This window comes from Taudactylus pleione, unplaced genomic scaffold (genome assembly GCF_031769625.1).
Source record: "Taudactylus pleione unplaced genomic scaffold, aTauple2 ptg000934l, whole genome shotgun sequence".
Taxonomy (NCBI): Eukaryota; Metazoa; Chordata; class Amphibia; order Anura; family Myobatrachidae; genus Taudactylus; species Taudactylus pleione.
The window spans coordinates 41,927-68,710 of record NW_028285335.1 but is presented as its reverse complement, the minus strand read 5'-3'; positions in this window follow the sequence as shown (position 1 = coordinate 68,710).

Here is a 26,784-nt window from a genome sequence, read left to right as displayed (position 1 = left end):
TCTCCTTTTATTATTGGCTTCTGTCACCTCCCTTCTCCTCTCCTTTTGTTATTTGCTTTTGTCACCACCCCCCTCCTCTCCATTCTTATTGGCTTCTGTCACCTCCCCTCTTCTCTCCTTTTATTATTGGCTTCTGTCACCTCCCCTCTCCTCTCCTTTTCTTATTATCTACTGTCACAACCACACTCCTCTCCTTATCTTATCGGCTTCTGTCACCTCCCCTCTCCTCTCCTTTTCTTATTGGCTTCTGTCACCTCCCCTCTCCTCTCCTTTTCTTATTGGCTTCTGTCACCTCCCCTCTCTTCTCCTTTTCTTATTGGCTTCTGTCACCTCCCCTCTCCTTTTCTTATTTGCTTCTGTCACCTCCCTTCTCCTCTACTTTTATTATTGGCTTCTGTCACCTCCCCTCTCCTTTCCTTTTATTATTGGTTTCTGTCACCTCTGCTCTTCTCTCCTTTTGTTATTGGCTTCTGTCACCTCCCCTCTCCTCTCCTTTTCTTATTGGCTTCTGTCACCTCCCCTCTCCTCTCCTTTTCTTATTGGTTTCTGTCACCACCAATCTCCTCTCCTTTCTTGTTGGCTTCTGTCACCACCCCTCTCCTCTCCTTTTCTTATTGGCTTCTGTCACCTCACCTCTCCTCTCCTTTTCTTATTGGCTTCTCTCACCTCCCTTCTCCTCTCTTTTCTTATTGGCTTCTGTCACCACCCCTCTCCTCTCTTTTTGTTATTGACTTCTGTAACCACTCCTCTCCTCTTCTTTCTTATAGGCTTCAGCCACTTCCCCTCTCCTCTCCATTTCTTTTTGGCGTCTGTCACCACCCCTCTCCTCTCCTTTTCTTATTGGCTTCTGTCACCTCCCCTCTCTTCTCCTTTTGATATTGGCTTTTGTCACCACACCCCTACTCTCCTTTCTTATTGGCTTCTGTCACCTTCCCTCTCCTCTCCTTTTCATATTGGCTTCTGTCACCTCCTCTCTCCTCTCTTTTTCTTATTGTCTTCTGTCTGCTCCCCTCTCCTCTACTTTTATTATTGGCTTCTGTCACCTCCCCTCTCCTCTCCTTTTCTTATTGGATTTTGTCACCTCCCCTCTACTTTTCTTATTGGCTTCTGTCACCTCCCCTCTCTTCTCCTTTTCTTATTGGCTTTTGTCACCACACCCCTCCTCTCCTTTCTTATTGGCTTCTGTCACCTTCCCTCCTCTCCTTTTTATATTGGCTTCTGTCACCTCCTCTCTCCTCTCTTTTTCTTATCATCTTCTGTCAGCTCCCCTCTCCACTCCGTTTCTTATTGGCTTCTGTCACCTCCCCTCTCATCTCCTTTCTTATTGACTTCTATCACCTCCCCTCTCCTTTCCTTTTCTTATTGGTTTCAGTCACCTCTCCTCTCCTCTCCTTTTCTTTTTAACTTCTGTCACCTCCCCTCTCATCTCCTTTTCTTATTGGCTTCTGTCACCTCCCCTCTCCTCTCTTTTTCTTATTGGCTTCTGTCACCACCCTTCTCCTCTTCTTTGTTATTGGCTTCTGTCACCTGCCCTCTCCTCTCTTTTTCTTATTGATTTCTGTCACCACCCCTCTCCTCTTCTTTCTTATAGGCTTCTGTCACTTCCCCTCTCCTCTTCTTTTTTATTGGCTTCTGTCACCTCCCCTCTCCTCTCCTTTTCTTATTGGCTTCTGTCACCTCCCCTCTCCTCTTCTTTCTTTTTGGCTTCTGTCACATACCCTCTCCTCTCCTTTTCTTTTTGGGTTCTGTCACCTCCCCTCTCCTCTTTTTTCTTATTGGCTTCTATCACCACCCCTCTCCTCTCCTTTTCTTATTGGCTTCTGTCAACTCCCCTCTCCTCTTCTTTTCTTATTGGATTCTGTCACCACCCCTCTCCTCTCCTTTTCTTATTGGCTTCAGTCAACTCCCCTCTCCTCTTCTGTTCTTATTGGCCTCTGTCACCTCCTCTCTCCTCTCCTTTACTTATTGGCCTCTGTCACCTCCACTCTCCTCTCCTTTTCTTATTGGCCTCTGTCACCACCCCTCTCCTCTCCTTTTCTTTCTGGCTTCTGTTACTTCCCCTCTCCTCTCCTTTTATTATTGGCTTCTGTCATCTCCCCTCTCCTCTCCTTTTCTTATTGGCTTCTGTCACCTCCCCTCTCCTTTTATTATTGGCATCTGTCACCTCCCTTCTCCTCTCCTTTTCTTATTGGCTTTTGTCACCACCCCCTCCTCTCCTTTCTTATTGGCTTCTGTCACCTCCCCTCTCCTCTCCTTTTCTTATTGGCTTTTGTCACCACCCCCCTCCTCTCCTTTCTTATTGGCTTCTGTCACCTCCCCTCTCCTCTCTTTTTCTTATTGATTTCTGTCACCACTCCTCTCCTCTTCTTTCTTATAGGCTTCTGTCACTTCCCATCTCCTCTTCTTTTTTATTGGCTTCTGTCACCTCCCCTCTCCTCTCCTTTTCTTATTGGCTTCTGTCACCTCCCCTCTCCTCTTCTTTCTTTTTGGCTTCTGTCACATCCCCTCTCCTCTCCTTTTCTTTTTGGGTTCTGTCACCTCCCCTCTCCTCTTCTTTCTTATTGGCTTCTGTCACCACCCCTCTCCTCTCCTTTTCTTATTGGCTTCTGTCAACTCCCCTCTCCTCTTCTTTTCTTATTGGATTCTGTCACCACCCCTCTCCTCTCCTTTTCTTATTGGCTTCTGTCAACTCCCCTCTCCTCTTCTGTTCTTATTGGCCTCTGTCACCTCCTCTCTCCTCTCCTTTACTTATTGGCCTCTGTCACCTCCACTCTCCTCTCCTTTTCTTATTGGCCTCTGTCACCACCCCTCTCCTCTCCTTTTCTTATTGGCTTCTGTCAACTCCCCTCTCCTCTTCTTTTCTTATTGGATTCTGTCACCACCCCTCTCCTCTCCTTTTCTTATTGGCTTCTGTCAACTCCCCTCTCCTCTTCTGTTCTTATTGGCCTCTGTCACCTCCTCTCTCCTCTCCTTTACTTATTGGCCTCTGTCACCTCCAGTCTCCTCTCCTTTTCTTATTGGCTTCTGTCACCACCCCTCTCCTCTCCTTTTCTTTCTGGCTTCTGTTACTTCCCCTCTCCTCTCCTTTTATTATTGGCTTCTGTCATCTCCCCTCTCCTCTCCTTTTCTTATTGGCTTCTGTCACCTCCCCTCTCCTTTTATTATTGGCATCTGTCACCTCCCTTCTCCTCTCCTTTTCTTATTGACTTTTGTCACCACCCCCCTCCTCTCCTTTCTTATTGGCTTCTGTCACCTCCCCTCTCCTCTCCTTTTCTTATTGGCTTTTGTCACCACCCCCCTCCTCTCCTTTCTTATTGTCTTCTGTTACCTCCCCTCTCCTCTCCTTTTATTATTGGCTTCTTTCACCTCCCTTCTCCTCTTCTTTTGTTATTGGCTTTTGTCACCACCCCCCTCCTCTCCATTCTTATTGGCTTCTGTCACCTCCCCTCTTCTCTCCTTTTATTATTGGCTTCTGTCACCTCCCCTCTCCTCTCCTTTTCTTATTATCTACTGTCACAACCCCTCTCCTCTCCTTATCTTATCGGCTTCTGTCACCTCCCCTCTCCTCTCCTTTTCTTATTGGCTTCTGTCACCTCCCCTCTCCTCTCCTTTTCTTATTGGCTTCTGTCACCTCCCCTCTCTTCTCCTTTTTCTTATTGGCTTCTGTCACCTCCCCTCTCCTCTCCTTTTCTTATTTGCTTCTGTCACCTCCCTTCAACTCTACTTTTATTATTGGCTTCTGTCACCTCCCCTCTCCTCTCCTTTTATTATTGGTTTCTGTCACCTCCGCTCTTCTCTCCTTTGTTATTGGCTTCTGTCACCTCCCCTCTCCTCTCCTTTTCTTATTGGCTTCTGTCACCTCCCCTCTCATCTCTTTTCTTATTGGCGTCTGTCTCCTCCCCTCTCCTCTCCTTTTCTTATTGGCTTCTGTCACCTCCCCTCTCCTCTCCTTTAATTATTGGCTTTTGTCACCTCCCCTCTCCTCTCCTTTTCTTATTGGCTTCTGTCACCTCCCCACTCCTATCCTTTTCTTATTAGCTTCTGTCACCTCCCCTCTCCTATCTTTTTATTATTGGCTTCTGTCACCTCCCCTCTCCTCTCTTTTTATTATTGGCTTCTGTCACCTCCCCTCTCCTCTTCTTTTCTTATTGGCCTCTGTCACCTCCTCTCTCCTCTCCTTTTCTTATTGGTCTCTGTCACCTCCGCTCTCCTCTCCTTTTCTTATTGGCCTCTGTCACCACCCCTCTCCTCTCCTTTTCTTATTCGCCTCTGTCACCACCCCTCTCCTCTCCTTTTCTTTTTGGCTTCTGTCACCTCCCCTCTCCTCTCCTTTTATTATTGGCTTTTGTCACCTCCCCTCTCCTCTCCTTTTCTTATTGGCTTCTGTCACCTCCCCTCCCCTTTTCTTATTGGCTTCTGTCACCTCGCCTCTCCTCTCCTTTTCTTATTGGCTTTTGTCACCTCCCCCCTCCTCTCCATTCTTATATGCTTCTGTCACCTCCCCTCTCCTTTTATTATTGGCTTCTGTCACCTCACCTCTCCTCTCCTTTTCTTAATGGCTTCTGTCACCTCCCCTCTCCTATCCTTTCCTTATTGGCTTCTGTCACCTCCCCTCTCCTCTCCTTTTCTTATTTGCTTCTGTCACCTCCGTTCTCCTCTTCTTTTATTACTGGCTTCCTTCACCTCCCCTCTCCTCTACTTTTATTATTAGTTTCTGTTACCTCCCCTCTCCTCTCCTTTTCTTATTGGCGTCTGTCACCTCCCCTCTCCTCTCCTTTTATTATTGGCTTCTGTCACCTCCCCTCTCTTCTCCTTTTCTTATTGGCATCTGTCACCTCCACTCTCATCTCTTTTCGTATTGGCTTCAGTCACCTCCCCTCTCCTCTCCTTTTCTTATTGGCTTCTTTCACCTCCCTTCTCATCTCCTTTCTTATTGGCTTCTGACACCTCCCCTCTCCTCTTCTTTTTTATTGGCTTCTGTCACCTCCCCTCTCCTCTCCTTTCTTATTGATTTCTGTCACCTCCCTTCTCCTCTCCTTTTCTTCTTGGCTTCTTTCACCTCCCCTCTCTTCTCTTTTTATTATTGGCTTCTGTCACCACCCCTCTCCTCTCATTTTCTTATTGGCTTCTGTCACCTCCCCTCTCCTCTCCTTTTCTTATTGGCTTCTGTCACCTCCCCTCTGCTCTCCTTTTCTTATTGGCTTCTGTCACCTCCCCTCTCCTCTCCTTTTCTTATTGGCTTCTGTCACCTCCCCTCTCTTCTCCTTTTCTTATAGGCTTCTGCCACTTGCCCTCTCCTCTTCTTTTCTTGTTGGCCTCTGTCACCTCCTCTCTCCTCTCCTTTTCCTATTGGCCTCTGTCACATCCGCTCTCCTCTCCTTTTCTTATTTGCCTCTGTCACCACCCCTCTCCTATCCTTTTCTTTTTGTCATCTGTCACCACCCCACTCCGCTCCTTTTCTTATTGGCTTCTGTTACCTCCCCTCTCCTCTACTTTTATTACTGGCTTCTGTCACCTCCCCTCTCCTCTCCTCTTCTTATTGGCTTTTGTCACCTCCCCTCTACTTTTCTTATTGGCTTCTGTCACCTCCCCTCTCTTCTCCTTTTCTTATTGGCTTTTGTCACCACACCCCTCCTCTCCTTTCTTATCGGCTTCTGTCACCTTCCCTCTCCTCTCCTTTTCATATTGGCTTCTGTCACCTCCTCTCTCCTCTCTTTTTCTTTTTGTCTTCTGTCTGCTCCCCTCTCCACTCCTTTTCTTATTGGCTTCTGTCACCTCCCCTCTCATCTCCTTTCTTATTGGCTTCTATCACCTCCCCTCTCCTTTCCTTTTCTTATTGGTTTCTGTCACCTCTCCTCTCCTCTACTTTTATTATTAACTTCTGTCACCTCCACTCTCATCTCCTTTTCTTATTGGCTTCTGTCACCTCCTCTCTCCTCTCCTTTACTTATTGGCCTCTGTCACCTCCACTCTCCTCTCCTTTTCTTATTGGCCTCTGTCACCACCCCTCTCCTCTCCTTTTCTTTCTGGCTTCTGTTACCTCCCCTCTCTTCTCCTTTTCTTATAGGCTTCTGCCACTTGCCCTCTCCTCTTCTTTTCTTGTTGGCCTCTGTCACCTCCTCTCTCCTCTCCTTTTCCTATTGGCCTCTGTCACATCCGCTCTCCTCTCCTTTTCTTATTGGCCTCTGTCACCACCCCTCTCCTCTACTTTTCTTTTTGGCATCTGTCACCACCCCTCTCCTCTCCTTTTCTTATTGGCTTCTGTTACCTCCCCTCTCCTCTACTTTTATTATTAACTTCTGTCACCTCCACTCTCATCTCCTTTTCTTATTGGCTTCTGTCACCTCCCCTCTCCTCTCTTTTTCTTATTGGCTTCTGTCGCCACCCCTCTCCTCTTCTTTCTTATTGGCTTCTGTCACCTCCCCTCTCCTCTCTTTTTCTTATTGATTTCTGTCACCACTCCTCTCCTCTTCTTTCTTATAGGCTTCTGTCACTTCCCCTCTCCTCTTCTTTTTTATTGGCTTCTGTCACCTCCCCTCTCCTCTCCTTTTCTTATTGGCTTCTGTCACCTCCCCTCTCCTCTTCTTTCTTATTGGCTTCTGTCACTTCCCCTCTCCTCTTCTTTTTTATTGGCTTCTGTCAGCTCCCCTCTCCTCTCCTTTTCTTATTGGCTTCTGTCACCTCCCCTCTCCTCTTCTTTCTTATTGGCTTCTGTCACATCCCCTCTCCTCTCCTTTTCTTTTTGGCTTCTGTCACCTCCCCTCTCCTCTTCTTTCTTATTGGCTTCTGTCACCACCCCTCTCCTCTCCTTTTCTTATTGGCTTCTGTCACCTCCCCTCTCCTCTTCTTTTCTTATTGGCCTCTGTCACCACCCCTCTCCTCTCCTTTTCTTTTTGGCTTCTGTCACCACCCCTCTCCTCTCCTTTTCTTATTGGCTTCTGTTACCTCCCCTCTCCTCTACTTTTATTATTGGCTTCTGTCACCTCCCCTCTCCTCTCCTTTTCTTATTGGCTTTTGTCACCTCCCCTCTACTTTTCTTATTGGCTTCTGTCACCTCCCCTCTCTTCTCCTTTTCTTATTGGCTTTTGTCACCACACCCCTCCTCTCCTTTCTTATTGGCTTCTGTCACCTTCCCTCTCCTCTCCTTTTCATATTGGCTTCTGTCACCTCCTCTCTCCTCTCTTTTTCTTATTGTCTTCTGTCTGCTCCCCTCTCCACTCCTTTTCTTATTGGCTTCTGTCACCTCCCCTCTCATCTCCTTTCTTATTGGCTTCTATCACCTCCCCTCTCCTTTCCTTTTCTTATTGGTTTCTGTCACCTCTCCTCTCCTCTCCTTTTATTATTAACTTCTGTCACCTCCACTCTCATCTCCTTTTCTTATTGGCTTCTGTCACCTCCCCTCTCCTCTCTTTTTCTTATTGGCTTCTGTCGCCACCCCTCTCCTCTTCTTTCTTATTGGCTTCTGTCACCTCCCCTCTCCTCTCTTTTTCTTATTGATTTCTGTCACCACTCCTCTCCTCTTCTTTCTTATAGGCTTCTGTCACTTCCCCTCTCCTCTTCTTTTTTATTGGCTTCTGTCACCTCCCCTCTCCTTTCCTTTTCTTATTGGCTTCTGTCACCTCCCCTCTCCTCTTCTTTCTTATTGGCTTCTGTCACATCCCCTCTCCTCTCCTTTTCTTTTTGGCTTCTGTCACCTCCCCTCTCCTCTCCTTTTCTTATTGGCTTCTGTTACCTCCCCTCTCCTCTACTTTTATTATTAACTTCTGTCACCTCCACTCTCATCTCCTTTTCTTATTGGCTTCTGTCACCTCCCCTCTCCTCTCTTTTTCTTATTGGCTTCTGTCGCCACCCCTCTCCTCTTCTTTCTTATTGGCTTCTGTCACCTCCCCTCTCCTCTCTTTTTCTTATTGATTTCTGTCACCACTCCTCTCCTCTTCTTTCTTATAGGCTTCTGTCACTTCCCCTCTCCTCTTCTTTTTTATTGGCTTCTGTCACCTCCCCTCTCCTCTCCTTTTCTTATTGGCTTCTGTCACCTCCCCTCTCCTCTTCTTTCTTATTGGCTTCTGTCACATCCCCTCTCCTTTCCTTTTCTTTTGGGCTTCTGTCACCTCCCCTCCCCTTTTCTTTCTTATTGGCTTCTGTCACCACCCCTCTCCTCTCCTTTTCTTATTGGCTTCTGTCACCTCCCCTCTCCTCTTCTTTTCTTATTGGCCTCTGTCACCACCCCTCTCCTCTCCTTTTCTTTTTGGCATCTGTCACCACCCCTCTCTTCTCCTTTTCTTATTGGCTTCTGTTACCTCCCCTCTCCTCTACTTTTATTATTGGCTTCTGTCACCTCCCCTCTCCTCTCCTTTTCTTATTGGCTTTTGTCACCTCCCCTCTACTTTTCTAATTGGCTTCTGTCACCTCCCCTCTCTTCTCCGTTTCTTATTGGCTTTTGTCACCACACCCCTCCTCTCCTTTCTTATTGGCTTCTGTCACCTTCCCTCTCCTCTCCTTTTCATATTGGCTTCTGTCACCTCCTCTCTCCTCTCTTTTTCTTATTGTCTTCTGTCTGCTCCCCTCTCCACTCCTTTTCTTATTGGCTACTGTCACCTCCCCTCTCATCTAGTTTCTTATTGGCTTCTATCACCTCCCCTCTCCTTTCCTTTTCTTATTGGTTTCTGTCACCTCTCCTCTCCTATCCTTTTATTATTAACTTCTGTCACCTCCACTCTCATCTCCTTTTCTTATTGGCTTCTGTCACCTCCCCTCTCCTCTATTTTTCTTATTGGCTTCTGTCGCCACCCCTCTCCTCTTCTTTCTTATTGGCTTCTGTCACCTCCCCTCTCCTCTCTTTTTCTTATTTATTTCTGTCACCACTCCTCTCCTCTTCTTTCTTATAGGCTTCTGTCACCTCCCCTCTCCTCTCCTTTTATTATTTGCTTCTGTCACCTCCGTTCTCCTCTACTTTTATTACTGGCTTCTGTCCCCTCCCCTCTCCTCTACTTTTATTATTGGTTTCTGTCACCTCCCCTCTCCTCTCCTTTTCTTATTGGCGTCTGTCACCTCCCCTCTCCTCTCCTTTTATTATTGGCTTCTGTCACCTCCCCTCTCTTCTCCTTTTCTTATTGGCATCTGTCACCTCCCCTCTCATCTCTTTTCGTATTGGCTTCAGTCACCTCCCCTCTCCTCTCCTTTTCTTATTGGCGTCTTTCACCTCCCTTCTCATCTCCTTTCTTATTGGCTTCTGACACCTCCCCTCTCCTCTTCTTTTTTATTGGCTTCTGTCACCTCCCCTCTCCTCTCCTATTCTTATTGGCTTCTGTCACCTCCCCTCTCCTCTCCTTTTCTTATTGGCTTTTGTCACCTCCCCTCTACTTTTCTTATTGGCTTCTGTCACCTCCCCTCTCTTCTCCTTTCTTATTGGCTTCTATCACCTCCCCTCTCCTTTCCTTTTCTTATTGGTTTCTGTCACCTCTCCTCTCCTCTACTTTTATTATTAACTTCTGTCACCTCCACTCTCATCTCCTTTTCTTATTGGCTTCTGTCACCTCCTCTCTCCTCTCCTTTACTTATTGGCCTCTGTCACCTCCACTCTCCTCTCCTTTTCTTATTGGCCTCTGTCACCACCCCTCTCCTCTCCTTTTCTTTCTGGCTTCTGTTACCTCCCCTCTCTTCTCCTTTTCTTATAGGCTTCTGCCACTTGCACTCTCCTCTTCTTTTCTTGTTGGCCTCTGTCACCTCCTCTCTCCTCTCCTTTTCCTATTGGCCTCTGTCACATCCGCTCTCCTCTCCTTTTCTTATTGGCCTCTGTCACCACCCCTCTCCTCTCCTTTTCTTTTTGGCATCTGTCACCACCCCTCTCCTCTCCTTTTCTTATTGGCTTCTGTTACCTCCCCTCTACTTTTCTTATTGGCTTCTGTCACCTCCCCTCTCTTCTCCTTTTCTTACTGGCTTTTGTCACCACACTCCTCCTCTCCTTTCTTATTGGCTTCTGTCACCTTCCCTCTCCTCTCCTTTTCATATTGGCTTCTGTCACCTCCTCTCTCCTCTCTTTTTCTTTTTGTCTTCTGTCTGCTCCCCTCTCCACTCCTTTTCTTATTGGCTTCTGTCACCTCCCCTCTCATCTCCTTTCTTATTGGCTTCTATCACCTCCCCTCTCCTTTCCTTTTCTTATTGGTTTCTGTCACCTCTCCTCTCCTCTACTTTTATTATTAACTTCTGTCACCTCCACTCTCATCTCCTTTTCTTATTGGCTTCTGTCACCTCCTCTCTCCTCTCCTTTACTTATTGGCCTCTGTCACCTCCACTCTCCTCTCCTTTTCTTATTGGCCTCTGTCACCACCCCTCTCCTCTCCTTTTCTTTCTGGCTTCTGTTACCTCCCCTCTCTTCTCCTTTTCTTATAGGCTTCTGCCACTTTCCCTCTCCTCTTCTTTTCTTGTTGGCCTCTGTCACCTCCTCTCTCCTCTCCTTTTCCTATTGGCCTCTGTCACATCCGCTCTCCTCTCCTTTTCTTATTGGCCTCTGTCACCACCCCTCTCCTCTCCTTTTCTTTTTGGCATCTGTCACCACCCCTCTCCTCTCCTTTTCTTATTGGCTTCTGTTACCTCCCCTCTCCTCTACTTTTATTATTAACTTCTGTCACCTCCACTCTCATCTCCTTTTCTTATTGGCTTCTGTCACCTCCCCTCTCCTCTCTTTTTCTTATTGGCTTCTGTCGCCACCCCTCTCCTCTTCTTTCTTATTGGCTTCTGTCACCTCCCCTCTCCTCTCTTTTTCTTATTGATTTCTGTCACCACTCCTCTCCTCTTCTTTCTTATAGGCTTCTGTCACTTCCCCTCTCCTCTTCTTTTTTATTGGCTTCTGTCACCTCCCCTCTCCTCTCCTTTTCTTATTGGCTTCTGTCACCTCCCCTCTCCTCTTCTTTCTTATTGGCTTCTGTCACATCCCCTCTCCTCTCCTTTTCTTTTGGGCTTCTGTCACCTCCCCTCCCCTTTTCTTTCTTATTGGCTTCTGTCACCACCCCTCTCCTCTCCTTTTCTTTTTGGCATCTGTCACCACCCCTCTCTTCTCCTTTTCTTATTGGCTTCTGTTACCTCCCCTCTCCTCTACTTTTATTATTGGCTTCTGTCACCTCCCCTCTCCTCTCCTTTTCTTATTGGCTTTTGTCACCTCCCCTCTACTTTTCTAATTGGCTTCTGTCACCTCCCCTCTCTTCTCCGTTTCTTATTGGCTTTTGTCACCACACCCCTCCTCTCCTTTCTTATTGGCTTCTGTCACCTTCCCTCTCCTCTCCTTTTCATATTGGCTTCTGTCACCTCCTCTCTCCTCTCTTTTTCTTATTGTCTTCTGTCTGCTCCCCTCTCCACTCCTTTTCTTATTGGCTTCTGTCACCTCCCCTCTCATCTAGTTTCTTATTGGCTTCTATCACCTCCCCTCTCCTTTCCTTTTCTTATTGGTTTCTGTCACCTCTCCTCTCCTCTCCTTTTATTATTAACTTCTGTCACCTCCACTCTCATCTCCTTTTCTTATTGGCTTCTGTCACCTCCCCTCTCCTCTATTTTTCTTATTGGCTTCTGTCGCCACCCCTCTCCTCTTCTTTCTTATTGGCTTCTGTCACCTCCCCTCTCCTCTCTTTTTCTTATTTATTTCTGTCACCACTCCTCTCCTCTTCTTTCTTATAGGCTTCTGTCACCTCCCCTCTCCTCTCCTTTTATTATTTGCTTCTGTCACCTCCGTTCTCCTCTACTTTTATTACTGGCTTCTGTCCCCTCCCCTCTCCTCTACTTTTATTATTGGTTTCTGTCACCTCCCCTCTCCTCTCCTTTTCTTATTGGCGTCTGTCACCTCCCCTCTCCTCTCCTTTTATTATTGGCTTCTGTCACCTCCCCTCTCTTCTCCTTTTCTTATTGGCATCTGTCACCTCCCCTCTCATCTCTTTTCGTATTGGCTTCAGTCACCTCCCCTCTCCTCTCCTTTTCTTATTGGCTTCTTTCACCTCCCTTCTCATCTCCTTTCTTATTGGCTTCTGACACCTCCCCTCTCCTCTTCTTTTTTATTGGCTTCTGTCACCTCCCCTCTCCTCTCCTTTTCTTATTGGCTTCTGTCACCTCCCCTCTCCTCTCCTTTTCTTATTGGCTTTTGTCACCTCCCCTCTACTTTTCTTATTGGCTTCTGTCTGCTCCCCTCTCCACTCCTTTTCTTATTGGCTTCTGTCACCTCCCCTCTCATCTCCTTTCTTATTGGCTTCTATCACCTCCCCTCTCCTTTCCTTTTCTTATTGGTTTCTGTCACCTCTCCTCTCCTCTCCTTTTATTATTAACTTCTGTCACCTCCACTCTCATCTCCTTTTCTTATTGGCTTCTGTCACCTCCCCTCTCCTCTCTTTTTCTTATTGGCTTCTGTCGCCACCCCTCTCCTCTTCTTTCTTATTGGCTTCTGTCACCTCCCCTCTCCTCTCTTTTTCTTATTGATTTCTGTCACCACTCCTCTCCTCTTCTTTCTTATAGGCTTCTGTCACTTCCCCTCTCCTCTTCTTTTTTATTGGCTTCTGTCACCTCCCCTCTCCTTTCCTTTTCTTTTTGGCTTCTGTCACCTCCCCTCTCCTCTTCTTTCTTATTGGCTTCTGTCACATCCCCTCTCCTCTCCTTTTCTTTTTGGCTTCTGTCACCTCCCCTCTCCTCTTCTTTCTTATTGGCTTCTGTCACCACCCCTCTCCTCTCCTTTTCTTATTGGCTTCTGTCACCTCCCCTCTCCTCTTCTTTTCTTATTGGCCTCTGTCACCACCCCTCTCCTCTCCTTTTCTTTTTGGCATCTGTCACCACCCCTCTCCTTTTCTTATTGGCTTCTGTTACCTCCCCTCTCCTCTACTTTTATTATTGGCTTCTGTCACCTCCCCTCTCCTCTCCTTTTCTTATTGGCTTTTGTCACCTCCCCTCTACTTTTCTTATTGGCTTCTGTCACCTCCCCTCTCTTCTCCTTTTCTTATTGGCTTTTGTCACCACACTCCTCCTCTCCTTTCTTATTGGCTTCTGTCACCTTCCCTCTCCTCTCCTTTTCATATTGGCTTCTGTCACCTCCTCTCTCCTCTCTTTTTCTTATTGTCTTCTGTCTGCTCCCCTCTCCACTCCTTTTCTTATTGGCTTCTGTCACCTCCCCTCTCTTCTCCTTTCTTATTGGCTTCTATCACCTCCCCTCTCCTTTCCTTTTCTTATTGGTTTCTGTCACCTCTCCTCTCCTCTACTTTTATTATTAACTTCTGTCACCTCCACTCTCATCTCCTTTTCTTATTGGCTTCTGTCACCTCCTCTCTCCTCTCCTTTACTTATTGGCCTCTGTCACCTCCACTCTCCTCTCCTTTTCTTATTGGCCTCTGTCACCACCCCTCTCCTCTCCTTTTCTTTCTGGCTTCTGTTTCCTCCCCTCTTTTCTCCTTTTCTTATAGGCTTCTGCCACTTGCCCTCTCCTCTTCTTTTCTTGTTGGCCTCTGTCACCTCCTCTCTCCTCTCCTTTACTTATTGGCCTCTGTCACCTCCAGTCTCCTCTCCTTTTCTTATTGGCTTCTGTCACCACCCCTCTCCTCTCCTTTTCTTTCTGGCTTCTGTTACTTCCCCTCTCCTCTCCTTTTATTATTGGCTTCTGTCATCTCCCCTCTCCTCTCCTTTTCTTATTGGCTTCTGTCACCTCCCCTCTCCTTTTATTATTGGCATCTGTCACCTCCCTTCTCCTCTCCTTTTCTTATTGACTTTTGTCACCACCCCCCTCCTCTCCTTTCTTATTGGCTTCTGTCACCTCCCCTCTCCTCTCCTTTTCTTATTGGCTTTTGTCACCACCCCCCTCCTCTCCTTTCTTATTGTCTTCTGTTACCTCCCCTCTCCTCTCCTTTTATTATTGGCTTCTTTCACCTCCCTTCTCCTCTTCTTTTGTTATTGGCTTTTGTCACCACCCCCCTCCTCTCCATTCTTATTGGCTTCTGTCACCTCCCCTCTTCTCTCCTTTTATTATTGGCTTCTGTCACCTCCCCTCTCCTCTCCTTTTCTTATTATCTACTGTCACAACCCCTCTCCTCTCCTTATCTTATCGGCTTCTGTCACCTCCCCTCTCCTCTCCTTTTCTTATTGGCTTCTGTCACCTCCCCTCTCCTCTCCTTTTCTTATTGGCTTCTGTCACCTCCCTTCTCTTCTCCTTTTTCTTATTGGCTTCTGTCACCTCCCCTCTCCTCTCCTTTTCTTATTTGCTTCTGTCACCTCCCTTCAACTCTACTTTTATTATTGGCTTCTGTCACCTCCCCTCTCCTCTCCTTTTATTATTGGTTTCTGTCACCTCCGCTCTTCTCTCCTTTGTTATTGGCTTCTGTCACCTCCCCTCTCCTCTCCTTTTCTTATTGGCTTCTGTCACCTCCCCTCTCATCTCTTTTCTTATTGGCGTCTGTCTCCTCCCCTCTCCTCTCCTTTTCTTATTGGCTTCTGTCACCTCCCCTCTCCTCTCCTTTAATTATTGGCTTTTGTCACCTCCCCTCTCCTCTCCTTTTCTTATTGGCTTCTGTCACCTCCCCACTCCTATCCTTTTCTTATTAGCTTCTGTCACCTCCCCTCTCCTATCTTTTTATTATTGGCTTCTGTCACCTCCCCTCTCCTCTCTTTTTATTATTGGCTTCTGTCACCTCCCCTCTCCTCTTCTTTTCTTATTGGCCTCTGTCACCTCCTCTCTCCTCTCCTTTTCTTATTGGTCTCTGTCACCTCCGCTCTCCTCTCCTTTTCTTATTGGCCTCTGTCACCACCCCTCTCCTCTCCTTTTCTTATTCGCCTCTGTCACCACCCCTCTCTTCTCCTTTTCTTTTTGGCTTCTGTCACCTCCCCTCTCCTCTCCTTTTATTATTGGCTTTTGTCACCTCCCCTCTCCTCTCCTTTTCTTATTGGCTTCTGTCACCTCCCCTCCCCTTTTCTTATTGGCTTCTGTCACCTCGCCTCTCCTCTCCTTTTCTTATTGGCTTTTGTCACCTCCCCCCTCCTCTCCATTCTTATATGCTTCTGTCACCTCCCCTCTCCTTTTATTATTGGCTTCTGTCACCTCACCTCTCCTCTCCTTTTCTTAATGGCTTCTGTCACCTCCCCTCTCCTATCCTTTCCTTATTGGCTTCTGTCACCTCCCCTCTCCTCTCCTTTTCTTATTTGCTTCTGTCACCTCCGTTCTCCTCTTCTTTTATTACTGGCTTCCTTCACCTCCCCTCTCCTCTACTTTTATTATTAGTTTCTGTTACCTCCCCTCTCCTCTCCTTTTCTTATTGGCGTCTGTCACCTCCCCTCTCCTCTCCTTTTATTATTGGCTTCTGTCACCTCCCCTCTCTTCTCCTTTTCTTATTGGCATCTGTCACCTCCACTCTCATCTCTTTTCGTATTGGCTTCAGTCACCTCCCCTCTCCTCTCCTTTTCTTATTGGCTTCTTTCACCTCCCTTCTCATCTCCTTTCTTATTGGCTTCTGACACCTCCCCTCTCCTCTTCTTTTTTATTGGCTTCTGTCACCTCCCCTCTCCTCTCCTTTCTTATTGATTTCTGTCACCTCCCTTCTCTCCTTTTCTTCTTGGCTTCTTTCACCTCCCCTCTCTTCTCTTTTTATTATTGGCTTCTGTCACCACCCCTCTCCTCTCATTTTCTTATTGGCTTCTGTCACCTCCCCTCTCCTCTCCTTTTCTTATTGGCTTCTGTCACCTCCCCTCTGCTCTCCTTTTCTTGTTGGCTTCTGTCACCTCCCCTCTCCTCTCCTTTTCTTATTGGCTTCTGTCACCTCCCCTCTCTTCTCCTTTTCTTATAGGCTTCTGCCACTTGCCCTCTCCTCTTCTTTTCTTGTTGGCCTCTGTCACCTCCTCTCTCCTCTCCTTTTCCTATTGGCCTCTGTCACATCCGCTCTCCTCTCCTTTTCTTATTTGCCTCTGTCACCACCCCTCTCCTATCCTTTTCTTTTTGTCATCTGTCACCACCCCACTCCGCTCCTTTTCTTATTGGCTTCTGTTACCTCCCCTCTCCTCTACTTTTATTATTGGCTTCTGTCACCTCCCCTCTCCTCTCCTCTTCTTATTGGCTTTTGTCACCTCCCCTCTACTTTTCTTATTGGCTTCTGTCACCTCCCCTCTCTTCTCCTTTTCTTATTGGCTTTTGTCACCACACCCCTCCTCTCCTTTCTTATCGGCTTCTGTCACCTTCCCTCTCCTCTCCTTTTCATATTGGCTTCTGTCACCTCCTCTCTCCTCTCTTTTTCTTTTTGTCTTCTGTCTGCTCCCCTCTCCACTCCTTTTCTTATTGGCTTCTGTCACCTCCCCTCTCATCTCCTTTCTTATTGGCTTCTATCACCTCCCCTCTCCTTTCCTTTTCTTATTGGTTTCTGTCACCTCTCCTCTCCTCTACTTTTATTATTAACTTCTGTCACCTCCACTCTCATCTCCTTTTCTTATTGGCTTCTGTCACCTCCTCTCTCCTCTCCTTTACTTATTGGCCTCTGTCACCTCCACTCTCCTCTCCTTTTCTTATTGGCCTCTGTCACCACCCCTCTCCTCTCCTTTTCTTTCTGGCTTCTGTTACCTCCCCTCTCTTCTCCTTTTCTTATAGGCTTCTGCCACTTGCCCTCTCCTCTTCTTTTCTTGTTGGCCTCTGTCACCTCCTCTCTCCTCTCCTTTTCCTATTGGCCTCTGTCACATCCGCTCTCCTCTCCTTTTCTTATTGGCCTCTGTCACCACCCCTCTCCTCTACTTTTCTTTTTGGCATCTGTCACCACCCCTCTCCTCTCCTTTTCTTATTGGCTTCTGTTACCTCCCCTCTCCTCTACTTTTATTATTAACTTCTGTCACCTCCACTCTCATCTCCTTTTCTTATTGGCTTCTGTCACCTCCCCTCTCCTCTCTTTTTCTTATTGGCTTCTGTCGCCACCCCTCTCCTCTTCTTTCTTATTGGCTTCTGTCACCTCCCCTCTCCTCTCTTTTTCTTATTGATTTCTGTCACCACTCCTCTCCTCTTCTTTCTTATAGGCTTCTGTCACTTCCCCTCTCCTCTTCTTTTTTATTGGCTTCTGTCACCTCCCCTCTCCTCTCCTTTTCTTATTGGCTTCTGTCACCTCCCCTCTCCTCTTCTTTCTTATTGGCTTCTGTCACTTCCCCTCTCCTCTTCTTTATTATTGGTTTCTGTCACCTCCCCTCTCCTCTCCTTTTCTTATTGGCGTCTGTCACCTCCCCTCTCCTCTCCTTTTATTATTGGCTTCTGTCACCTCCCCTCTCTTCTCCTTTTCTTATTGGCATCTGTCACCTCCCCTCGCATCTCTTTTCGTATTGGCTTCAGTCACCTCCCCTCTCCTCTCCTTTTCTTATTGGCTTCTTTCACCTCCCTTCTCATCTCCTTTCTTATTGGCTTCTGACACCTCCCCTCTCCTCTTCTTTTTTATTGGCTTCTGTCACCTCCCCTCTCCTCTCCTTTTCTTATTGGCTTCTGTCACCTCCCCTCTCCTCTCCTTTTCTTATTGGCTTTTGTCACCTCCCCTCTACTTTTCTTATTGGCTTCTGTCTGCTCCCCTCTCCACTCCTTTTCTTATTGGCTTCTGTCACCTCCCCTCTCATCTCCTTTCTTATTGGCTTCTATCACCTCCCCTCTCCTTTCCTTTTCTTATTGGTTTCTGTCACCTCTCCTCTCCTCTCCTTTTATTATTAACTTCTGTCACCTCCACTCTCATCTCCTTTTCTTATTGGCTTCTGTCACCTCCCCTCTCCTCTCTTTTTCTTATTGGCTTCTGTCGCCACCCCTCTCCTCTTCTTTCTTATTGGCTTCTGTCACCTCCCCTCTCCTCTCTTTTTCTTATTGATTTCTGTCACCACTCCTCTCCTCTTCTTTCTTATAGGCTTCTGTCACTTCCCCTCTCCTCTTCTTTTTTATTGGCTTCTGTCACCTCCCCTCTCCTTTCCTTTTCTTTTTGGCTTCTGTCACCTCCCCTCTCCTCTTCTTTCTTATTGGCTTCTGTCACATCCCCTCTCCTCTCCTTTTCTTTTTGGCTTCTGTCACCTCCCCTCTCCTCTTCTTTCTTATTGGCTTCTGTCACCACCCCTCTCCTCTCCTTTTCTTATTGGCTTCTGTCACCTCCCCTCTCCTCTTCTTTTCTTATTGGCCTCTGTCACCACCCCTCTCCTCTCCTTTTCTTTTTGGCATCTGTCACCACCCCTCTCCTCTCCTTTTCTTATTGGCTTCTGTTACCTCCCCTCTCCTCTACTTTTATTATTGGCTTCTGTCACCTCCCCTATCCTCTCCTTTTCTTATTGGCTTTTGTCACCTCCCCTCTACTTTTCTTATTGGCTTCTGTCACCTCCCCTCTCTTCTCCTTTTCTTATTGGCTTTTGTCACCACACTCCTCCTCTCCTTTCTTATTGGCTTCTGTCACCTTCCCTCTCCTCTCCTTTTCATATTGGCTTCTGTCACCTCCTCTCTCCTCTCTTTTTCTTATTGTCTTCTGTCTGCTCCCCTCTCCACTCCTTTTCTTATTGGCTTCTGTCACCTCCCCTCTCTTCTCCTTTCTTATTGGCTTCTATCACCTCCCCTCTCCTTTCCTTTTCTTATTGGTTTCTGTCACCTCTCCTCTCCTCTACTTTTATTATTAACTTCTGTCACCTCCACTCTCATCTCCTTTTCTTATTGGCTTCTGTCACCTCCTCTCTCCTCTCCTTTACTTATTGGCCTCTGTCACCTCCACTCTCCTCTCCTTTTCTTATTGGCCTCTGTCACCACCCCTCTCCTCTCCTTTTCTTTCTGGCTTCTGTTACCTCCCCTCTCTTCTCCTTTTCTTATAGGCTTCTGCCACTTGCCCTCTCCTCTTCTTTTCTTGTTGGCCTCTGTCACCTCCTCTCTCCTCTCCTTTACTTATTGGCCTCTGTCACCTCCAGTCTCCTCTCCTTTTCTTATTGGCTTCTGTCACCACCCCTCTCCTCTCCTTTTCTTTCTGGCTTCTGTTACTTCCCCTCTCCTCTCCTTTTATTATTGGCTTCTGTCATCTCCCCTCTCCTCTCCTTTTCTTATTGGCTTCTGTCACCTCCCCTCTCCTTTTATTATTGGCATCTGTCACCTCCCTTCTCCTCTCCTTTTCTTATTGACTTTTGTCACCACCCCCCTCCTCTCCTTTCTTATTGGCTTCTGTCACCTCCCCTCTCCTCTCCTTTTCTTATTGGCTTTTGTCACCACCCCCCTCCTCTCCTTTCTTATTGTCTTCTGTTACCTCCCCTCTCCTCTCCTTTTATTATTGGCTTCTTTCACCTCCCTTCTCCTCTTCTTTTGTTATTGGCTTTTGTCACCACCCCCCTCCTCTCCATTCTTATTGGCTTCTGTCACCTCCCCTCTTCTCTCCTTTTATTATTGGCTTCTGTCACCTCCCCTCTCCTCTCCTTTTCTTATTATCTACTGTCACAACCCCTCTCCTCTCCTTATCTTATCGGCTTCTGTCACCTCCCCTCTCCTCTCCTTTTCTTATTGGCTTCTGTCACCTCCCCTCTCATCTCCTTTTCTTATTGGCTTCTGTCACCTCCCCTCTCTTCTCCTTTTTCTTATTGGCTTCTGTCACCTCCCCTCTCCTCTCCTTTTCTTATTTGCTTCTGTCACCTCCCTTCAACTCTACTTTTATTATTGGCTTCTGTCACCTCCCCTCTCCTCTCCTTTTATTATTGGTTTCTGTCACCTCCGCTCTTCTCTCCTTTGTTATTGGCTTCTGTCACCTCCCCTCTCCTCTCCTTTTCTTATTGGCTTCTGTCACCTCCCCTCTCATCTCTTTTCTTATTGGCGTCTGTCTCCTCCCCTCTCCTCTCCTTTTCTTATTGGCTTCTGTCACCTCCCCTCTCCTCTCCTTTAATTATTGGCTTTTGTCACCTCCCCTCTCCTCTCCTTTTCTTATTGGCTTCTGTCACCTCCCCACTCCTATCCTTTTCTTATTAGCTTCTGTCACCTCCCCTCTCCTATCTTTTTATTATTGGCTTCTGTCACCTCCCCTCTCCTCTCTTTTTATTATTGGCTTCTGTCACCTCCCCTCTCCTCTTCTATTCTTATTGGCCTCTGTCACCTCCTCTCTCCTCTCCTTTTCTTATTGGTCTCTGTCACCTCCGCTCTCCTCTCCTTTTCTTATTGGCCTCTGTCACCACCCCTCTCCTCTCCTTTTCTTATTCGCCTCTGTCACCACCCCTCTCCTCTCCTTTTCTTTTTGGCTTCTGTCACCTCCCCTCTCCTCTCCTTTTATTATTGGCTTTTGTCACCTCCCCTCTCCTCTCCTTTTCTTATTGGCTTCTGTCACCTCCCCTCCCCTTTTCTTATTGGCTTCTGTCACCTCGCCTCTCCTCTCCTTTTCTTATTGGCTTTTGTCACCTCCCCCCTCCTCTCCATTCTTATATGCTTCTGTCACCTCCCCTCTCCTTTTATTATTGGCTTCTGTCACCTCACCTCTCCTCTCCTTTTCTTAATGGCTTCTGTCACCTCCCCTCTCCTATCCTTTCCTTATTGGCTTCTGTCACCTCCCCTCTCCTCTCCTTTTCTTATTTGCTTCTGTCACCTCCGTTCTCCTCTTCTTTTATTACTGGCTTCCTTCACCTCCCCTCTCCTCTACTTTTATTATTAGTTTCTGTTACCTCCCCTCTCCTCTCCTTTTCTTATTGGCGTCTGTCACCTCCCCTCTCCTCTCCTTTTATTATTGGCTTCTGTCACCTCCCCTCTCTTCTCCTTTTCTTATTGGCATCTGTCACCTCCACTCTCATCTCTTTTCGTATTGGCTTCAGTCACCTCCCCTCTCCTCTCCTTTTCTTATTGGCTTCTTTCACCTCCCTTCTCATCTCCTTTCTTATTGGCTTCTGACACCTCCCCTCTCCTCTTCTTTTTTATTGGCTTCTGTCACCTCCCCTCTCCTCTCCTTTCTTATTGATTTCTGTCACCTCCCTTCTCCTCTCCTTTTCTTCTTGGCTTCTTTCACCTCCCCTCTCTTCTCTTTTTATTATTGGCTTCTGTCACCACCCCTCTCCTCTCATTTTCTTATTGGCTTCTGTCACCTCCCCTCTCCTCTCCTTTTCTTATTGGCTTCTGTCACCTCCCCTCTGCTCTCCTTTTCTTATTGGCTTCTGTCACCTCCCCTCTCCTCTCCTTTTCTTATTGGCTTCTGTCACCTCCCCTCTCTTCTCCTTTTCTTATAGGCTTCTGCCACTTGCCCTCTCCTCTTCTTTTCTTGTTGGCCTCTGTCACCTCCTCTCTCCTCTCCTTTTCCTATTGGCCTCTGTCACATCCGCTCTCCTCTCCTTTTCTTATTTGCCTCTGTCACCACCCCTCTCCTATCCTTTTCTTTTTGTCATCTGTCACCACCCCACTCCGCTCCTTTTCTTATTGGCTTCTGTTACCTCCCCTCTCCTCTACTTTTATTATTGGCTTCTGTCACCTCCCCTCTCCTCTCCTCTTCTTATTGGCTTTTGTCACCTCCCCTCTACTTTTCTTATTGGCTTCTGTCACCTCCCCTCTCTTCTCCTTTTCTTATTGGCTTTTGTCACCACACCCCTCCTCTCCTTTCTTATCGGCTTCTGTCACCTTCCCTCTCCTCTCCTTTTCATATTGGCTTCTGTCACCTCCTCTCTCCTCTCTTTTTCTTTTTGTCTTCTGTCTGCTCCCCTCTCCACTCCTTTTCTTATTGGCTTCTGTCACCTCCCCTCTCATCTCCTTTCTTATTGGCTTCTATCACCTCCCCTCTCCTTTCCTTTTCTTATTGGTTTCTGTCACCTCTCCTCTCCTCTACTTTTATTATTAACTTCTGTCACCTCCACTCTCATCTCCTTTTCTTATTGGCTTCTGTCACCTCCTCTCTCCTCTCCTTTACTTATTGGCCTCTGTCACCTCCACTCTCCTCTCCTTTTCTTATTGGCCTCTGTCACCACCCCTCTCCTCTCCTTTTCTTTCTGGCTTCTGTTACCTCCCCTCTCTTCTCCTTTTCTTATAGGCTTCTGCCACTTGCCCTCTCCTCTTCTTTTCTTGTTGGCCTCTGTCACCTCCTCTCTCCTCTCCTTTTCCTATTGGCCTCTGTCACATCCGCTCTCCTCTCCTTTTCTTATTGGCCTCTGTCACCACCCCTCTCCTCTACTTTTCTTTTTGGCATCTGTCACCACCCCTCTCCTCTCCTTTTCTTATTGGCTTCTGTTACCTCCCCTCTCCTCTACTTTTATTATTAACTTCTGTCACCTCCACTCTCATCTCCTTTTCTTATTGGCTTCTGTCACCTCCCCTCTCCTCTCTTTTTCTTATTGGCTTCTGTCGCCACCCCTCTCCTCTTCTTTCTTATTGGCTTCTGTCACCTCCCCTCTCCTCTCTTTTTCTTATTGATTTCTGTCACCACTCCTCTCCTCTTCTTTCTTATAGGCTTCTGTCACTTCCCCTCTCCTCTTCTTTTTTATTGGCTTCTGTCACCTCCCCTCTCCTCTCCTTTTCTTATTGGCTTCTGTCACCTCCCCTCTCCTCTTCTTTCTTATTGGCTTCTGTCACTTCCCCTCTCCTCTTCTTTTTTATTGGCTTCTGTCAGCTCCCCTCTCCTCTCCTTTTCTTATTGGCTTCTGTCACCTCCCCTCTCCTCTTCTTTCTTATTGGCTTCTGTCACATCCCCTCTCCTCTCCTTTTCTTTTTGGCTTCTGTCACCTCCCCTCTCCTCTTCTTTCTTATTGGCTTCTGTCACCACCCCTCTCCTCTCCTTTTCTTATTGGCTTCTGTCACCTCCCCTCTCCTCTTCTTTTCTTATTGGCCTCTGTCACCACCCCTCTCCTCTCCTTTTCTTTTTGGCTTCTGTCACCACCCCTCTCCTCTCCTTTTCTTATTGGCTTCTGTTACCTCCCCTCTCCTCTACTTTTATTATTGGCTTCTGTCACCTCCCCTCTCCTCTCCTTTTCTTATTGGCTTTTGTCACCTCCCCTCTACTTTTCTTATTGGCTTCTGTCACCTCCCCTCTCTTCTCCTTTTCTTATTGGCTTTTGTCACCACACCCCTCCTCTCCTTTCTTATTGGCTTCTGTCACCTTCCCTCTCCTCTCCTTTTCATATTGGCTTCTGTCACCTCCTCTCTCCTCTCTTTTTCTTATTGTCTTCTGTCTGCTCCCCTCTCCACTCCTTTTCTTATTGGCTTCTGTCACCTCCCCTCTCATCTCCTTTCTTATTGGCTTCTATCACCTCCCCTCTCCTTTCCTTTTCTTATTGGTTTCTGTCACCTCTCCTCTCCTCTCCTTTTATTATTAACTTCTGTCACCTCCACTCTCATCTCCTTTTCTTATTGGCTTCTGTCACCTCCCCTCTCCTCTCTTTTTCTTATTGGCTTCTGTCGCCACCCCTCTCCTCTTCTTTCTTATTGGCTTCTGTCACCTCCCCTCTCCTCTCTTTTTCTTATTGATTTCTGTCACCACTCCTCTCCTCTTCTTTCTTATAGGCTTCTGTCACTTCCCCTCTCCTCTTCTTTTTTATTGGCTTCTGTCACCTCCCCTCTCCTTTCCTTTTCTTATTGGCTTCTGTCACCTCCCCTCTCCTCTTCTTTCTTATTGGCTTCTGTCACATCCCCTCTCCTCTCCTTTTCTTTTTGGCTTCTGTCACCTCCCCTCTCCTCTTCTTTCTTATTGGCTTCTGTCACCACCCCTCTCCTCTCCTTTTCTTATTGGCTTCTGTCACCTCCCCTCTCCTCTTCTTTTCTTATTGGCCTCTGTCACCACCCCTCTCCTCTCCTTTTCTTTTTGGCATCTGTCACCACCCCTCTCCTCTCCTTTTCTTATTGGCTTCTGTTACCTCCCCTCTCCTCTACTTTTATTATTGGCTTCTGTCACCTCCCCTCTCCTCTCCTTTTCTTATTGGCTTTTGTCACCTCCCCTCTACTTTTCTTATTGGCTTCTGTCACCTCCCCTCTCTTCTCCTTTTCTTACTGGCTTTTGTCACCACACTCCTCCTCTCCTTTCTTATTGGCTTCTGTCACCTTCCCTCTCCTCTCCTTTTCATATTGGCTTCTGTCACCTCCTCTCTCCTCTCTTTTTCTTATTGTCTTCTGTCTGCTCCCCTCTCCACTCCTTTTTTTATTGGCTTCTGTCACCTCCCCTCTCATCTCCTTTCTTATTGGCTTCTATCACCTCCCCTCTCCTTGCCTTTTCTTATTGGTTTCTGTCACCTCTCCTCTCCTCTACTTTTATTATTAACTTCTGTCACCTCCACTCTCATCTCCTTTTCTTATTGGCTTCTGTCACCTCCTCTCTCCTCTCCTTTACTTATTGGCCTCTGTCACCTCCACTCTCCTCTCCTTTTCTTATTGGCCTCTGTCACCACCCCTCTCCTCTCCTTTTCTTTTTGGCTTCTGTTACCTCCCCTCTCTTCTCCTTTTCTTATAGGCTTCTGCCACTTTCCCTCTCCTCTTCTTTTCTTGTTGGCCTCTGTCACCTCCTCTCTCCTCTCCTTTTCCTATTGGCCTCTGTCACATCCGCTCTCCTCTCCTTTTCTTATTGGCCTCTGTCACCACCCCTCTCCTCTCCTTTTCTTTTTGGCATCTGTCACCACCCCTCTCCTCTCCTTTTCTTATTGGCTTCTTTTACCTCCCCTCTCCTCTACTTTTATTATTAACTTCTGTCACCTCCACTCTCATCTCCTTTTCTTATTGGCTTCTGTCACCTCCCCTCTCCTCTCTTTTTCTTATTGGCTTCTGTCGCCACCCCTCTCCTCTTCTTTCTTATTGGCTTCTGTCACCTCCCCTCTCCTCTCTTTTTCTTATTGATTTCTGTCACCACTCCTCTCCTCTTCTTTCTTATAGGCTTCTGTCACTTCCCCTCTCCTCTTCTTTTTTATTGGCTTCTGTCACCTCCCCTCTCCTCTCCTTTTCTTATTGGCTTCTGTCACCTCCCCTCTCCTCTTCTTTCTTATTGGCTTCTGTCACATCCCCTCTCCTTTCCTTTTCTTTTGGGCTTCTGTCACCTCCCCTCCCCTTTTCTTTCTTATTGGCTTCTGTCACCACCCCTCTCCTCTCCTTTTCTTATTGGCTTCTGTCACCTCCCCTCTCCTCTTCTTTTCTTATTGGCCTCTGTCACCACCCCTCTCCTCTCCTTTTCTTTTTGGCATCTGTCACCACCCCTCTCTTCTCCTTTTCTTATTTGCTTCTGTTACCTCCCCTTTCCTCTACTTTTATTATTGGCTTCTGTCACCTCCCCTCTCCTCTCCTTTTCTTATTGGCTTTTGTCACCTCCCCTCTACTTTTCTAATTGGCTTCTGTCACCTCCCCTCTCTTCTCCGTTTCTTATTGGCTTTTGTCACCACACCCCTCCTCTCCTTTCTTATTGGCTTCTGTCACCTTCCCTCTCCTCTCCTTTTCATATTGGCTTCTGTCACCTCCTCTCTCCTCTCTTTTTCTTATTGTCTTCTGTCTGCTCCCCTCTCCACTCCTTTTCTTATTGGCTACTGTCACCTCCCCTCTCATCTAGTTTCTTATTGGCTTCTATCACCTCCCCTCTCCTTTCCTTTTCTTATTGGTTTCTGTCACCTCTCCTCTCCTATCCTTTTATTATTAACTTCTGTCACCTCCACTCTCATCTCCTTTTCTTATTGGCTTCTGTCACCTCCCCTCTCCTCTATTTTTCTTATTGGCTTCTGTCGCCACCCCTCTCCTCTTCTTTCTTATTGGCTTCTGTCACCTCCCCTCTCCTCTCTTTTTCTTATTTATTTCTGTCACCACTCCTCTCCTCTTCTTTCTTATAGGCTTCTGTCACCTCCCCTCTCCTCTCCTTTTATTATTTGCTTCTGTCACCTCCGTTCTCCTCTACTTTTATTACTGGCTTCTGTCCCCTCCCCTCTCCTCTACTTTTATTATTGGTTTCTGTCACCTCCCCTCTCCTCTCCTTTTCTTATTGGCGTCTGTCACCTCCCCTCTCCTCTCCTTTTATTATTGGCTTCTGTCACCTCCCCTCTCTTCTCCTTTTCTTATTGGCATCTGTCACCTCCCCTCTCATCTCTTTTCGTATTGGCTTCAGTCACCTCCCCTCTCCTCTCCTTTTCTTATTGGCGTCTTTCACCTCCCTTCTCATCTCCTTTCTTATTGGCTTCTGACACCTCCCCTCTCCTCTTCTTTTTTATTGGCTTCTGTCACCTCCCCTCTCCTCTCCTATTCTTATTGGCTTCTGTCACCTCCCCTCTCATCTCCTTTTCTTATTGGCTTTTGTCACCTCCCCTCTACTTTTCTTATTGGCTTCTGTCACCTCCCCTCTCTTCTCCTTTCTTATTGGCTTCTATCACCTCCCCTCTCCTTTCCTTTTCTTATTGGTTTCTGTCACCTCTCCTCTCCTCTACTTTTATTATTAACTTCTGTCACCTCCACTCTCATCTCCTTTTCTTATTGGCTTCTGTCACCTCCTCTCTCCTCTCCTTTACTTATTGGCCTCTGTCACCTCCACTCTCCTCTCCTTTTCTTATTGGCCTCTGTCACCACCCCTCTCCTCTCCTTTTCTTTCTGGCTTCTGTTACCTCCCCTCTCTTCTCCTTTTCTTATAGGCTTCTGCCACTTGCACTCTCCTCTTCTTTTCTTGTTGGCCTCTGTCACCTCCTCTCTCCTCTCCTTTTCCTATTGGCCTCTGTCACATCCGCTCTCCTCTCCTTTTCTTATTGGCCTCTGTCACCACCCCTCTCCTCTCCTTTTCTTTTTGGCATCTGTCACCACCCCTCTCCTCTCCTTTTCTTATTGGCTTCTGTTACCTCCCCTCTACTTTTCTTATTGGCTTCTGTCACCTCCCCTCTCTTCTCCTTTTCTTACTGGCTTTTGTCACC